Source organism: Bos indicus, chromosome 13, assembly GCF_029378745.1.
Source record: "Bos indicus isolate NIAB-ARS_2022 breed Sahiwal x Tharparkar chromosome 13, NIAB-ARS_B.indTharparkar_mat_pri_1.0, whole genome shotgun sequence".
In the NCBI taxonomy this organism is placed as follows: domain Eukaryota; kingdom Metazoa; phylum Chordata; class Mammalia; order Artiodactyla; family Bovidae; genus Bos; species Bos indicus.
Window position 1 is genome coordinate 35,699,903 of NC_091772.1, and position 15,217 is coordinate 35,715,119.

The window sequence follows — 15,217 nt, forward strand, 5'->3', positions numbered from 1 at the left end:
ACTCATTAGAAAAAACCCTGATGCTGGGAAAGATTGAGGTCAGAAGGAGAAGGGGACGACAGAGGAGGAGATGGTTGGATGGCATCACTGATTTGATGGACATGAGTTTGAGCAAGCTCCAAGAGATGGTGAAGGACAGGGAAGTCTGGCATGCTGCAGAACACAGGGTAGCAAAGAGTTGGACACGACTGAGCAATTGAACAGCAACAACAAGGTCTTTGGTGATAACGAAGGTGATTGGCTAAGGTCATTCATTAAGGGAAAGAGATTTGAAACACACCCAGGTATCTAGACTCTAATGTCCGACTTGAAAATAATAAGAATAAATGATTCATGATAAGAACAAACAATGCATTTAAATTAAATAAATATTAATGAATTTAGTCTAGCTGAAATGATAGAATTAAAACTAGTAAAATTCATTTTAAGTTTTAAAAAAGTCATTATTTGAATGATGACTAAATTAAATTGCTGCATGTCAGATACATGAAATCTGGGACAATTACACTGCACGTTTAAAGGAATTCTGGATTGCCTCTTAATGTCCTCTTTGGTCATGCCATCCACCTTCACCTATTTCTTCAACCAAATACTCATATAACACTTATAATAGGCTATTTTCTAAGTGCTTTGCATATAAAAACTTATCTAATTCTTATTAAAACTCTGTGAAATGGATACAGTTACTGTTCTTATTTTATATACAGAGATACAGAACCACAAAGAGGTTAATTAGCTCATTTCCTTATCAGTGATCTATTGCTACACAAAAAACCTCCCTGATTTAGTGACTTAGAGCAACGCAGTGATTCATTTTTCTCACTCTTTACATTTTTGTCAAGGGTCTGTAGGAATGCCTTGACCCTGTGCCTTGACCCTGCTCTATGTGGTACCAAGTGGACTGCTCAGCTGGGGGCTGGGGACCTGTTCTTGCCAATGGCTTCCATGGCAGGATGCTGGTCACCGGCAGGTCAGCAGGGGCCCCTGTTTGCCTGTGTCAGCTGCTTGGGCTTCCTCGCAGCATCGTGGCTGGATTCCCAGAGCAAGTGTCCACAGAGGACCAGATAGAAGCACAAGGCACTTAATGACTTTGTCTCAGGAGTCACAACACGTTACTTCAGCCATCGGTACATTCAATTGGCTGAAGCTGTCACAAAGGCCCGCCAGATTCAGTATGGGGAAAAATGACCTCCGTTTCTTGATGGGGGGTGGGGAAGGTCAAGATTTTAAAAGCTTCTATAAGACCGTGTGGGCTGGGAAATATTGTTGTGGCCACCTTTGGGAAAATACAGTCTGATACCCATGCTAATCGAGATAGAATGCATTCAAACTCTAGCCTCAGAGGTTAAGCTCTTCACACCATAGTTCTGTATTTCTTCCTCCTTTGGTGGCCCTCGTGTGGAATGAAGAACGACATTTCTTACCTGTCTTGCCCACAGCAGAAGACCTTTCTATGCAGAATTACAGAGATTTTGATCTCTGACAGAAAGAACCATTTATCTTTTTCCTATTCAGTTCTAAAGGTCAGTTAACTACAGTTTTTCAAAGTGCTTTTGAAAATATAAACTGTGTGGGCATTCCCCCTTTGTAGCATTCATCCTAGTCACCCAAGGACCCTGTGGAAAATGCAGGCCTCTGATTTCCCTGAAGGGATTCTAGTTTATAATATCTAGGGGAAGGGCTCAGAAATCTTCATTTTCCTTCAGCACCCAGAGTTATCACCATGCAGAGACTAAGTACCACACTTTGAGCAATGACTTACACCTTTTCCATTGCTTTTCACTGGCTGGGACCTTTAAATACCCCCTCTTGTGTTTGGGATTCCTTATCTTATGTGTTAGTGGCTTTCCAGGTGGCTCAGTGGTAAAGAATCAGCCTGCCAGTGCAGAAGCTTCAGGAGATGTTAGTTCAATCCCTGGGTGGGGAAGATGCCCTGGAGAAGAAAATGGCACCCTGCTCCAGTATGGACAGAGGAGCCTGGTGGGCTACAGTCTATTTGATTGCAAAGAGTCGGGCATGACTGTGCGACTGAGCATGCACGCGAGCGTCTCATGTGTCAATGCCTCCAGACCTGCTCCTCCAGGCTTCCATGCGGGCAGAAGCATGCTTGTTCCATCTCACAGGCAGCCAAGGCGCAGGGGGTGGATCTAGTCTTCAACCAACGAGAGGCAGCCACATAGAGCTGTATCAGAAGGCAATGCCAGGCAGGACTCCACAGTGGAAGCAGATACCTCAGGCTTCTGGAGACAGCAGGGGCAGCCTTTCTAGGACGAGGGGCCCAAACTCACATCAAAGAGACACTGTTCAATGCCCATGACCTGCATTCTTGATTTTTTTTTTTCACAATGTTGTTGAGTTTTTGTAAGAACACTTAACATGACATCTACCCTCTCAACAGTTTTTTGAGCATAGCACACTACTGTTGGGCATAGGTACAAGGTTGCACAGATGTCTCTAGAGATTATCCATCTTGTTCCACTGAAACATTATGACCATTCTTTAGTGTGGCCATGGCATCTTTCACAGGTCTGCTTCTGGAGTTTGATGTGGACACTGTTCCTGGAGGCACTGGGCTTCCCAGGCGGTGCTAGTGGTAAAATAACCCACCTGCCAATGCAGGAGACATAAAGAGATGCGGCTCAATCCCTGAGTCAGGAAGACCCCCTGGAGGAGGACATGGCAGCCCACTCCAGTATTCTTGCCTGGATAATCCCATGGACAGAGAAGCCTGGCAGGATTGCTTCTAAAACTGTGCCTCTGGTGCTTCCAGAGACTCTATGAACTGTTAAATATTTTTCAATAAACTTTGTGTCTAGTTATACATGCTGCACGCATGCTAACTTGCCTCAGTGGTTTCCGACTCTTTGAAACCCTATGAACTGTAGCCCACCAGGCTCCTCTGTCCTTGGGATTCTTTAGGCAAGAATACTGGAGTGGGTTGCCATGCCCTCCTCCGGGGGATCCTCCCAACCCAGGAATCGACTCTGTGTCTCTTATGCCTCCTGTGTTGGTAGGCGGGTTCCTTATCACTAGTGCCACTGAGGAGTGTTTCTACGGTTTGCACCTGAAGAAGCCTGATTGACAACTGTCAGTATAAAGCATTTCATGCGTTGAAGTCCTTATTATTATTCCTAAGAGACAGCAAAGTCTATGCTTAATTGACATCATGCTTCTGCTTCGGTCTTGGTTTACACTGGTTGCTCTATATTGGCAAATGTATAAGAATGTTTAACTGCATAGATGGCAGTGCCTGTGCTTCTTACTTTAGTGTAAATTTTTAGCACAGAGGACTCTCATCTCTTTGGCTGGTTTTGAACAACCCTAACCACTCTACCATATATAAATAACTCATTTATCATAAAACAAACCTCACTGATTCAATTGGTTCTCATTGTACCATGAGGATTCTGGAACCCAAATAAAAGCTTGATTAACAATAAACCTCATTAGATATAACAAACTGCACAATAATAAAAATAATTTAGACACCACAGCAGAGTTCATTATAGTGAAATTTGACTTGTGATGAAATTTGTAATGAAATTTGAAACACAATTTGAGCCCGTCCTTATATAGTGGTAAAGAAAAGCAGAGACAGAGAAATGAAGCAAACTAAAACTAGAGGGAATGTTTGTTTGCAAGTAACCAGATTAACCACAGGTCACTTGAGGAAAATCTCCCTGGGAGTCTGTCTGTATTTAGACAGAGGGTCGTGTTGGAGTGTGTGAATCGCAGACAGCCTTCAGAGCCTCTGTACAGTGGACTGATGCTCCAGTGATGCTAGTTTGGGATCTAGGGACAGGAATGCCTGTCTGATGATACAGGAAAGTAGAATGGGCTTTTAAACAAGCTAAGATAAGGCAGTTCCTCAAGTAGTAAAACATAGGTTGAAAACGGGAATAAAAGAAATAAGTTTTTGCTTCTCTAAGTGACTCTCTTTTCTATGATTCCTCTGAGGGTTAATTTTCTTTTGCTATCAATGTACCCATATTTCTTCCACAGACATAACCTGCTGGGGTAAAACAAGATAAACACTTGAGGCCTCAGCATAGCTCATTTCCCTAAAACTCCAATAACTCACAATGACAGCATAATAAAATACACCCGACCTCGTGCAGACGGCAGAGATGGTGCGCTGATGGTGAAGGTGCTGTCTGTCAAGTTTAAACCCATCCTTTTACAATTGGCTCTGTGATGCCTGGACTGCATTTCGCTTTTGCCGGCAGGAGATATGTGAAGCTCTACCAGCAGGGGGCAGGAGAGAGGCTGTGAGGCTGCCGGAGGGAGAAGAGGCTGGCTGCCTGGTTTGCGTCTGGACAGGGTGGCTGTTTCGGTCGCAGCCCTGGACTCCACTGGCAGATATTCCCCGCGCTGCTAGACCCAGCCTCACTGTGTCCCCGTAGGACACCTGACCAAAGTTACTGAGGGGAATCCCCTCAAAGTTCCTGAGGCAGCAGCACGAGGGTGGGCCTCTTCCCCGAGGTTCAAGTTTTGGCCCCACAAGCCTTCCTCCAAGCTTCTGTTGTTCAGTTGCTCAGTCCTGTCTGACTCTTTGTGACCCCATGGACTGCAGCCCACCAGGCTTCCCTGTCCTTCACCACTCTCCCAGAACTTGCTCAAATTCATGTCCATAGAGTCAGTGATACCGTCCAACCATCCCATCCTCTGTCACCCCCTTCTCCTCCTGCCCTCAATCTTTCCCAGGATCAGGGTCTTTTCCCAGAAGTCAGTTCTTCGCATCAGGTGGCCAAAGGATTGGAGCTTCAGCTTCAGCATCAGTCCTTCTAGTGAATATTCAGGACTGATTTCCTTTAGAATGGACTGGTTTGACCTCCTTGCTGTCCAAAGGACTCTCAAGAGTCTTCTCCAACACCACAGTTCGAAGGCATCAATTCTTCGGCACTAAGCCTTTTTTATTGTCCAGCTCTGACATCCATACATGACTACTGGAAAAACCATAGCTTTGAGTTTAGGGACTTTTGTAGGCAAAGTAATGTCCCTGTTTTTTAATAGGCTGTCTAGGTTTGTCGTTGCTTTTCTTCCAAGGAGGAAGCATTTTAATTTCATGGCTGCAGTCACTGTCTGCAGTGATTTTGAAGCCCAAGAAAATAAGCTTCCACACTTTAGTAATTTCATCCTTTTTCCTTTGATCCTCCGGCTCTAGCGCTACTAGCTGCATCAAAGCTGTTGGTGCCTTAGGGTTCCTTTTTTTGCCATTAAAAATCCCCAATATCTGGCACACAATTTCCAATACATAGTTCACTCTTCTGGGGGAAAAAAAAAAGCCATTGTGGTTCTTTCCACTTGAGTGGAATTTGATGACACAGATGGGCTTCAATTTTCCTCCCTCCTCAGATAATGTTGTTTTTTAGTCGCTGGGTCGTGTCTGACTCTCTGCGGCCCCATGGACTGTAGCACGCAGGCTCTTCTGTCCATAAGATTATCCCAGGGAAGAATACTGGAGTGGCTTACCATTTCTTTCTCCTCTCCTCAGATATATGAACACTGAACACTGACATCTGTTACTGGAGTGAACCTCAGGAAACATATCCTGATAAACATACTGGAATTAGAGTAAGGCAGACATGTTTGCTATATTTAGTCAGTTTAAATTGTCACAAATCTAGAGAATTTTATTCTCAGTGTATTGTAATTTTCTGATTGGGAAGTCCTGAGCGTAGAAATGAAAAAATTGTGGACATTAAAGATCATCTAATTGAATTACTGATATAGAAAAAGAATGAACTCCCAAAAGCTGAAGTTATTCACCAACATTCGTTATTAGCAGTAAAGACTGGACTTGTGCACAGATCTTTTAGCCGAACCACTAACAGAATTCCCCCCAAACATGTCTCAGTGGAAGGAGTAGCAATGATAGTATCCTCAAGACAATCTGTACAAATTCTCTTGCTACAGACAATCGGGATGTCTGTTAAGACTATTTCAAAAAATCCTTGAAGGGATCAAAAAGCTAATCAGTAAAAGATTTAATCAAGCCAAATCAAGGATAATACAGAAGCCCCATGAGGTTTGGAGGACTATAGGAACTGTGCAAGGCTCACCCAGTGGAAATCTCTCTGCGGTGAACCCTTAAATATTTGGTTCAGACTTGGAAGGGATGGACTCTAGGAGAAAGATGAATCAGCCCTCAGAGAGATTTCAGATCGGCTTCAGACAATCTGGACGGCACAGAAAATCCCAGTCCCTGAAGTTCGATTAAGATGACCCAGCCTATGACCCAGATCATGTAGACACTCTGGATGGCAGCTATCTTCCTCTTTGTCCACCCGCCTTGTCTCGACAGCCTCACAATGGAAACTGCATATACTTCAGAGCCAGTCACAGTTTAATAAGCCCACCCTCCTCTGTGGGACCCTAGGAAAGTGTCTACATGTGTGGGTGCTAAGGTGCTTCGGTCGTGTCTGACTCTTCGTGACCCTATGGACCGCAGCCCACCAAGCTCCTCTGTCCATGGGATTCTCCAAGCAAGAATACCGGAGTGGGTTGCCATTTCCTTCTCCAGGGGATCTTCTCTACCCAGGGATCGAACCCACATCTCTTACGTCTCCTGCATTGGCAGGCGAGTTCTTTACCACTGGTGCCGCCTGGGAAGCAAAGTGTCTACACTAGGGCAGAAAGGCTGTGTGTTACCCTCAGTGATAGGGGAAAGGAGTGAAAAAATACTAAGCCATTTTATTATCTTCTTCTCCAGGCACCCTTGGGCAATCTCAGCTGAAGTCTGTCCTCAGAGCTACATAAGCCAGGCTCCACTTCCCTCCTGTGACACGTTCCTGAGGGTCCTGCCCTGTGGCCCAGACTCGGAGAGGCAGGGGCATCGCTCATTTGGGCCACGTGATTTCCATGTCAAAGGTTTACTGTGAGTCTGGCCTTTACATTTCTGTGCTCTCTCCCTCCTGCTTTCCTTTCTGGCTTTCTCTTTTCAGGCACAGAGAAGAGAGAGAAAAGAACTACTTTATAAACATTGCAAAATATAATTTAACTTCATGCTCAACATTTTCCCCCCAACCCCTCTTTCTTTTCCATTCCTTCCTTCTCTCCTTCCATGGATTTGTTCCAATGGGTGTGCATCCACTCAGGCACAGTGAATGTTCTATATTCTTGGCTGTGTCCATTCTTAGTGATGTAACTGTGAACCCCCACCTCCCCGGTATCAATTGCATCCACATCCTTCCTATTATTTTGTGATTCTGGACACTTTACCTGCCTCGTCTTCTAAGATGTAAGGTCCCTGAAGGTAGAAATGGGATTTTATTCATTTTTATTGTTGTTATTTATTGATACTTAAATTTTTAAAGTATTTTTAAAGTTTGGTGGGGAATGGGATTTTTATCTCTTTTTCATCAAATTATAGTTGGTGTACAATAATATATAAGTTACAAGTGTGAAATATTGTGATTCACAAGTTTTAAAGGATGGACTTTCCTGGCTCAGATGGTAAAGAATCTGCCTGCAAAGCAAGAGACTCAGGTTCGATCCCTGGGTCAGGAAGATTCCCTGGAGAAGGGAATGGCAACCCACTCCAGATTCTTGCCTAGAGCATCCCATGGACAGAGGAACCTGACAGGCTACAGTTCATAGGGTCACAAAGAGTCGGACACAACTGAGCGACATGACTTGTGAATATAGTGATTCACAAGTTTTAAAAGTTATTCTCCATTTATAGTTATTCTAAAATAGCAGCTGTATTGCCTGTGTTATACAGCATATCCTTATAGCTTATTTTATACATGACAGTTTGTACCTCTTGATCCTCTATGCCTCCCACCTTCCCTCTCCCCACAGGTAACCACTGGTTTGTTCTCTATATCTGCAAGGCCTTTTCTTTGCTGTTATATTCATTAGTTTGTTGTCTTTTAGGTTCTACATATAAGTGACGTCATACAATATTAGTCTTTCTCTGTCAGACTTATTTCACTTAGCAAATACCCTCTCAAAGAATTGGACATGACCTAGTGACTTAGCAACACCCTCCAAGTCCATCCATGCTGTTGCAAATTTCCATCCCTTTTCTTGGCTGCATAGTATTCCATTGTGTGTGTGTATTTATGTGTATATTACTTCTTCTTTGTCCATTCATCCGTTAATGAACACTTAGGTTACTTCTGTACCTTGATAATTGTAAATAGTGCTGTTATGATCGTTAGATGCATATATGTTTTCAAATTAGTGTTTTTGCTTTTTTTGGATGTATGCCCAGGAGTAGAATTGCTGGGTCATATGGTAGTTCTATTTCTACTTTTTGAAAAACCTTTGTACTGTTTTCCACAGTGGCTGCACCAACTTACATTCCCAGCAACGGTGTAAGGAGGGTTCCTTTTTCTCTGCATCTTCACCAACCTTTGTTATTCCCTTGGCTAAACTTCGTACTGATATTCAGACCATTGTTTTTGTGTCATGCAAGGTACGGTCAGGATCAAGACTCCCTCTCCATTTCCCACCAAAGGGCAGGACTCTGACTGATCCAAGACACGAGAGAATAAAAAAGGAAAGAGAACAGAATGGAAAACAGGAATAAAGGGGGAATGGATGCAGATGTCATCACCCTTATGGCAGAAAGTGAAGAGGAACTAAAAAGCCCCTTGATGAAAGTGAAAGTGGAGAGTGAAAAAGTTGGCTTAAAGCTCAACATTCAGAAAACTAAAATCATGGCATCTGGTCCCATCACTTCATGGGAAATAGATGGGGAAACAGTGGAAACAGTGTCAGACTTTATTTTTCTGGGCTCCAAAATCACTGCAGAGGGTGACTGCAGCCATGAAATTAAAAGACGCTTACTCCTTGGAAGGAAAGTTACGACCAACCTAGATAGCATATTCAAAAGCAGAGACATTACTTTGCCAACAAAGGTTCGTCTAGTCAAGGCTATGGTTTTTCCAGTAGTCATGTATGGATGTGAGAGTTGGACTGTGAAGAAAGCCGAGCGCTGAAGAATTGATGCTTTTGAACTGTAGTGTTGGAGAAGACTCTTGAGAGTCCCATGGACTGCAAGGAGATCCAACAAGTCCATTCTAAAGGAGATCAGCCCTGGGTGTTCTTTGGAAGGAATGATGCTAAAGCTGAAACTCCAGTACTTTGGCCACCTCATGCGAAGAGTTGATTCATTGGAAAAGACTCTGATGCTGGGAGGGATTGGGGGCAGGAGGAGAAGGGGACGACAGAGTATGAGATGGCTGGATGGCATCACCGACTCGACGGACGTGGGTTTGGGTGAACTCCGGGAGTTGGTGATGGACAGGGAGGCCAGGCGTGCTGCAATTCACGGGGTCGCAAAGAGTTGGACGCAACTGAGCGACTGAACTGAACTGGATGTAACTCTTTGTTCAAACATTTATTAATATTAAGTACCTACTATGTGTTAGGACTTCTCTGGGAATAGAAAAATGAAGAAAACTTGGCATCAAAGAAAACCAAGGAAAGGAAGGATTGTTAACTTTGTCAAATGCCAGTGAGGAGACAAGTCAGTTGAAAAGTAGCCTTTGGGTTTGAGGATGAGATGGCCATTGCTATTCTTGGAAAGAGGTTTGATGGAACGGTGGATGCCGAGAGAAAACTGTGGTCGGACGAATGAGGAGCAAGTGGAAAATGAGGGAACAGAGACACTCAGTTCAACAGCCCTTTAAGACTCTTAACCAAGAAGAAAATTGGAGTCAAAAGGCTGGAGGGAAACATGGGCTCAAGGCATGGGCTTGTTTGTTCTTCAGGTTTTCAGATGAGAGGCTCTGAACATGTACAGATGCAGGTAAGAAAGAGCCATTTGATTGATGGGCAATTGCAGGTCCAGGAGAAAGAGAGATGATCTGAGACGTCTAAGAAGCTAGAAGAGGGTAGAGTTCCAGGAAGCTGGAGTAGGGTGGGCCATGGGCAAGGGGAAGGATTGTGTCCTCTCGGAACCTGAGAGAGGGAACATGGACAGGCAGAGGGTGGGGAAGTCTACAGGTGGGAGGGGGTGAAGTGGGTTAGAAATGAGGGGAGCTTCTGCCCAATGGCTTTTGTTTTCACAGTGACAAGGAAGCAAGGTAATTAGTCGAGAGTGATGGGAGAAGTGGTGAATAGGGATCTTAAGAAGAGAGAAAAGGTTTTAAAGGTGGAGAATGGCAGAGAGCCAGTTCTGTGACTTCCCGAGCAGCATTTAGCAGACAAGTGGCAGGATTTACCCCACAACGGAGTCTGGGATTTGAGAGAGTGGTGTATGGATTCAGGGGATGGCATTTTATTGAGTGAATATGACCCAAGCTCAGTAGCACTGACGTTTTGTAAAAGAACAGGTAGGGAGGGCAAGGAGACAAAAAGTTTTCTGGAAAAATCTAAGCTGCAATCAGGACATCTGTTTAGATCTCCTACCTTCTCCTGCCATCATCCTAGGAAATGTCCCCCAGGTCACCGCACGGGAGCAGGACACTCCGTGCTAATCACGGTCAGAACACCGTGAGGCAGAGCTTACACACTCCAGGAGCCCCTTCAGCGCCAGGCTCAGACCATAAGTAAAACAATTTCCTTCCAGGGCTAAACCCACCACGGCACCAATGAACCGCAGAGTGACCCGTTGCTAAAATATTTTTCCATCAAAAGCACATTTTCCACTTAAAGCACTCAACCTCATGGTGTCTTAATTTTTTCCTTTCTCAAAGTGTTGAAAGTCTGTCCTTCACTTAGAAGAGAACTGCCATTACAAGCTTCAGGACTTCCTTGATGTTGGCACAGCAGAAGGAATTAACACAAGTTGAAGGAAAAGCAAGAACAAGAGAGGGAGAGGCGGGAAGAGCTATTTGTGGCCAGGCAGGTAGCACATGAAGATTGTCGCAGACTTTGATTATTTAGTGCTTCTGTGATGTGTGAATGAGGCCCTACAGGCTGGGGACGGCCCTCTTGCTCTGGGTTTTGATCTCTGTCAGTAATGAGATGCCAGCAGTCCCTACTTCAAAGCCTTAACTGATACAGATAATCTCCTGAAAGGCTCCCAGAATCTCAAGTGATCTCTCGGACTAAAGTGTGGAGGATTATGTAGACACCAGAATAGATGATGGCAGATGTCTTTCTTGTTTCATACTTGCTCTTTGATTTCTTTTAAATGCCCTCATTTTCAGTTTCCAAAGGGGCAGACCGCAGCTTCCACACCATTAACACTGAAGGTCATCATTGTCAGATTACATCCCAGGACCCTAGGACATCCATAAATTTTATCTTTCCTTTTTTTTTTTTAATCCCGACTGTCTGTAAAAACACTGCCAGTCCAGATTCGGTGATTAAAGTGGTGCAGGGTGACAGGATCCAGCCTGCTGTGGAGACAGGGTTTTTTTCCTGACAAATCCATAGCTGCTCAGAGATTACACTTGGATTCTTTTGAGGTTTAATCTCTCTGTGCATTCAAGGATGGGGGTGGGGTATGAGAAACATGCTATAAAACAGCATGAACATCAGTTTTCTATATCCAATTATGCTTTGAGTTGAAAGCATATAATTTTAAAAGTATGTTGTACCAGGAAATATATCTGGAATATTTTATACCGGACAACCTCGGACTCTGGAAGCAAAACAGCAGGGGAGGGTCATTCCTCACAACTTGGTCTTTTGTAATCCCCAGGCATGAAAGAGGAGTAACAAACACTTCAGTGCTCCAAGAAAACACATGAGATCCAAAGGTTAAAGGAAGTCATGGATGAATCTGCTTAAAAATTACCTAACACCCTCTTAATATAGATACAGTTTACTCTAAAGGATTTATCACAATTAGAATACCAAGAAAATCATATACTACATTATACTCTCTTCTGTGGGTGCAACATGTGTCAACATCTGTCAGGACAGAGACCACAGCTGCATTCCCAGAGGGGCTCAGGACTGGCAATATGCTGATTGACCAGTTGACTGAGTGACTGTGACAGCCGATGATTAAAATGCTCTCAGGTAACAAAGAAGCAGACTTCCCCGGTGGCTTATTGGTAAAGAATCCACCTGCCAATGCAAAAGATGTGGGTTCAATCCCTGGGTCAGGAAGATCCCCTGGAGAAGGAAATGGCAACCCACTCTAGTATTCTTGTCTGGGAAATCCCATGGACAGTGGAGCCTGGCAGGTTGCCGTCCATGGGGTTGCAAAGAGTCGGGCATGACTTAGCGACTGAACAACAAGGTCTCTGTTGGCTTTCTGCTGCAGAGGACTTAAGGTTTTGATTTTAAGTTGAGAAAAGAAGGCGATCTTTAAAAAAAAAACTTGAGATTGATCGATACGTCAGCTTGTGCTGTCCTAACAGAAATGTTAGAAGGGAGAGATGGTCTTTAAAAAATGTTCTCTCTCTGTCTTTTCTCTCGTCTCTTGGTGATCCCATGCCTCTCCAGTGAACAAGCCAGTTGATACCGTGTCCTGAAATCTGACGAGAGGTCTGCCCCTGGGCGGGGAACAGGGCTTTGTGTGCTTTCACTAGTGACTGTGAGCCGCAGGATGGCTCCTGGAAGTGCTGCTTTCCAACATCTGTCGGTAGAAGTGTGGGACCTGGCTCTGAGTGTTTTCACCTTTCTGGCTCTGTGATTTGTGAGAGGTGCATGTGTTTCCAAGCAGATTTTTTATTTTATGTCTTATTTTATTTTTGGAGTATTATTGCTTTACAGGGTTATGTTAGTTTCTGCTGTACAACGAAGTGAATCAGCTATATGTATACATATATCCCCTCCTTCTTGAGCCCCCCACTCCCCTCCCCCATCCCATCCCTCTAGGTCATCACAGAGCACAGAGCTGAGCTCCCTGTGCTATACAGCAGCTTCCCACTAGCTATCTATTTTACACATGGTAGTGTATGTCATTCCCAATATCCCATGTCATCCCACCCTCCCCTTCTCCCCCTGTGGCTACCCGTTTGTTCTCTAAGTCTGTGCCTCTAATCCTGCCCTGCAAATAGGTTCATTGTTGTTGTTGTTCAGTCGCCCAGTATGTCTGACTCTTTGCGACCCCATAGACTGCAGCATGCCAGGCCTCCCTTGTCCCTCACCATTTCCCGAAGTTTGCCCAAGTTTATGTCCATTGCACTGGTGATGCCATCCAGCCATCTCATCCTCTGACGCCCTCATGGATCACTGCCTTGTCGTGGCAAAGGGGCTTGTGTAACTCAATGAAGTTATGAGCCATACCGTGTAGGGCCTCCCAAGACAGACGGGTCATAGGGGAGAATTCTGACCAAACATGATCCACTGGAGGAGGGGATGGCAAATCACCCCTGTATGCTTGTCGTGAGAACCTCATGAACTCTATAAGAGGACAGACAGGTACCTACAATAGAATACTGCTCGGTCATAAAATGGAATGAAATTGGGTCGTTTGTAGTGATGTGGATGGACCTAGAGACTACCATACAGAGTGAAGTCAGAAAGAGAAAAACAAGTATCGTGCACTAACACATCAATGTGGAATCTAGAAGAACGGTACTGATGAATCCATGCAGGCTCTATTTACCTCGCAGATCCTCAATCTTCCTACTTCACCTCTACTTTCCACCACTCATGGGATAGATGAAATAAATTGACGCATGTAAAACAGTTTGAACAGCAAGTACTACTTATGTAAGTATTTGCTGCGAATGCTATTACTGGTATTATTCTGAATGGAGTGAAAATTCTTGGTAAGTAGTCCTGGGACAATGAATGGTTGGTTACATTTAATTTCAAAACACTCATCATCATGTGTGAAAGGGGCACTTCCTGGGCAAACTTGGGAAGGTAGAAAAGGTCTTCTGGTCCCCCTGACACCCCTCTCTTCTCCTTCTCAGAGTTTCTTCTCCATCCCCACCTGCAGTGTGCCTCTCTCTGCTCCCAATGCCCCCTAAATCACCCTTCACCAGACTGGCACCCACCTGGGCTCTAGGATCCAGAGTGCCTACTTCTAATTCCAAGCCAACAGCAACCACACACTCCTGCACAGCTAACTCCAGCCAGTTCCTATAACCAACACAAATAATCTTACACTGCAGGTTGGCACAGTTTATGGATCCAAAGTGTGGCCTTTTCAGGGTGGGGCTGGGGGGGTTGCAGCATTTTGAAAAGTGTATACTGGAACTGCTATTCAGTTTGGCTTCAAATCTCACCATCATTTTTTCTTTTTTTCAGAAATAGTCACTGACTGCCTGCTGCGTCTGTGTCATCAGTCACTGAGGATGTCCTGATAACTCAAGACAGAGAAAATCAGCCTTTCTGCAAGTTGCATTCTGTAAATGTGTGTGTGTGCTAAGTTGCTTCAGTCATGTCTGACCCTTTGCGACCTCAAGGACTGTAGCCCACCAGGCTCCTCTGTCCATGGGATTCTCCAGGCAAGAATACTGGAGTGGGTTGCCATTTCCTCCTCCAGGGGACTTCCCTATCCAGGGATCAAACCTGCATCTCTTATGTCTCCTGCATTGGCAGGCAGATTCTTTACCACTAGCGCCATGTGGGAAGCCCATTCTGTAGATTAAACAAATAAACAGTCATTTTGGCTCATGGATTAGGTTTACCTGCTGCTCCCAGCCCTGTTCTCTTTCCTCCTAGGCTAGGGGAGTTGGTCCTGTGTTGCAGTGGGTAATTCATCTGAGAACAGGTTGCCCGTCCAGATAGAGGGAGAACAGGAGCTGTGTTCTGATGGGCCATGAACAGGCTGCCCTGTTCTGATTTCCTTTGACCCCGACCTTGCCTGCTTTCCATCCTGAGTGAAACTCTGATCATCCCAGATTCCCTGCTGGCTAGCAGTTCTACTATAGTCTATAAAAAGTTACACTGACATTTCAAATAAATACATTATTTACTTTAGAGTCTATAAAATATTTACCTGTCATGCTAAATATACACAATATTTGTATTGCACATGACAGGAAACTTGTTTGGAACATTCCCCAAATCGTGGAAGGTGTTATCTTGAGGAGAGAGTACCGGGTGGGTGCCTCAGGAGACAGAGCGCGATCCCTACATCTGGAAAGGTGCTGCTCAGGAAGAAGAGGATACTGGAGACTCTGATAGACAAAAATCACTGTGACCTCAGTGTACTCCATGGGGCTCAAATGGTATAGAATCTTCCCACAATGTGGGAGACCCAGGTTCAATCCCTAGGTCGGGAAGACCCCATGAAGAAGTGCATGGCTTCCTACTCCAGTATTCTTGCCTGGAGAATCCCATGGACAGAGGAGCCTGGTGCGTTACAGTTCATGGGGTCACAAAGATCAGATATGACTGAGCAACTAAC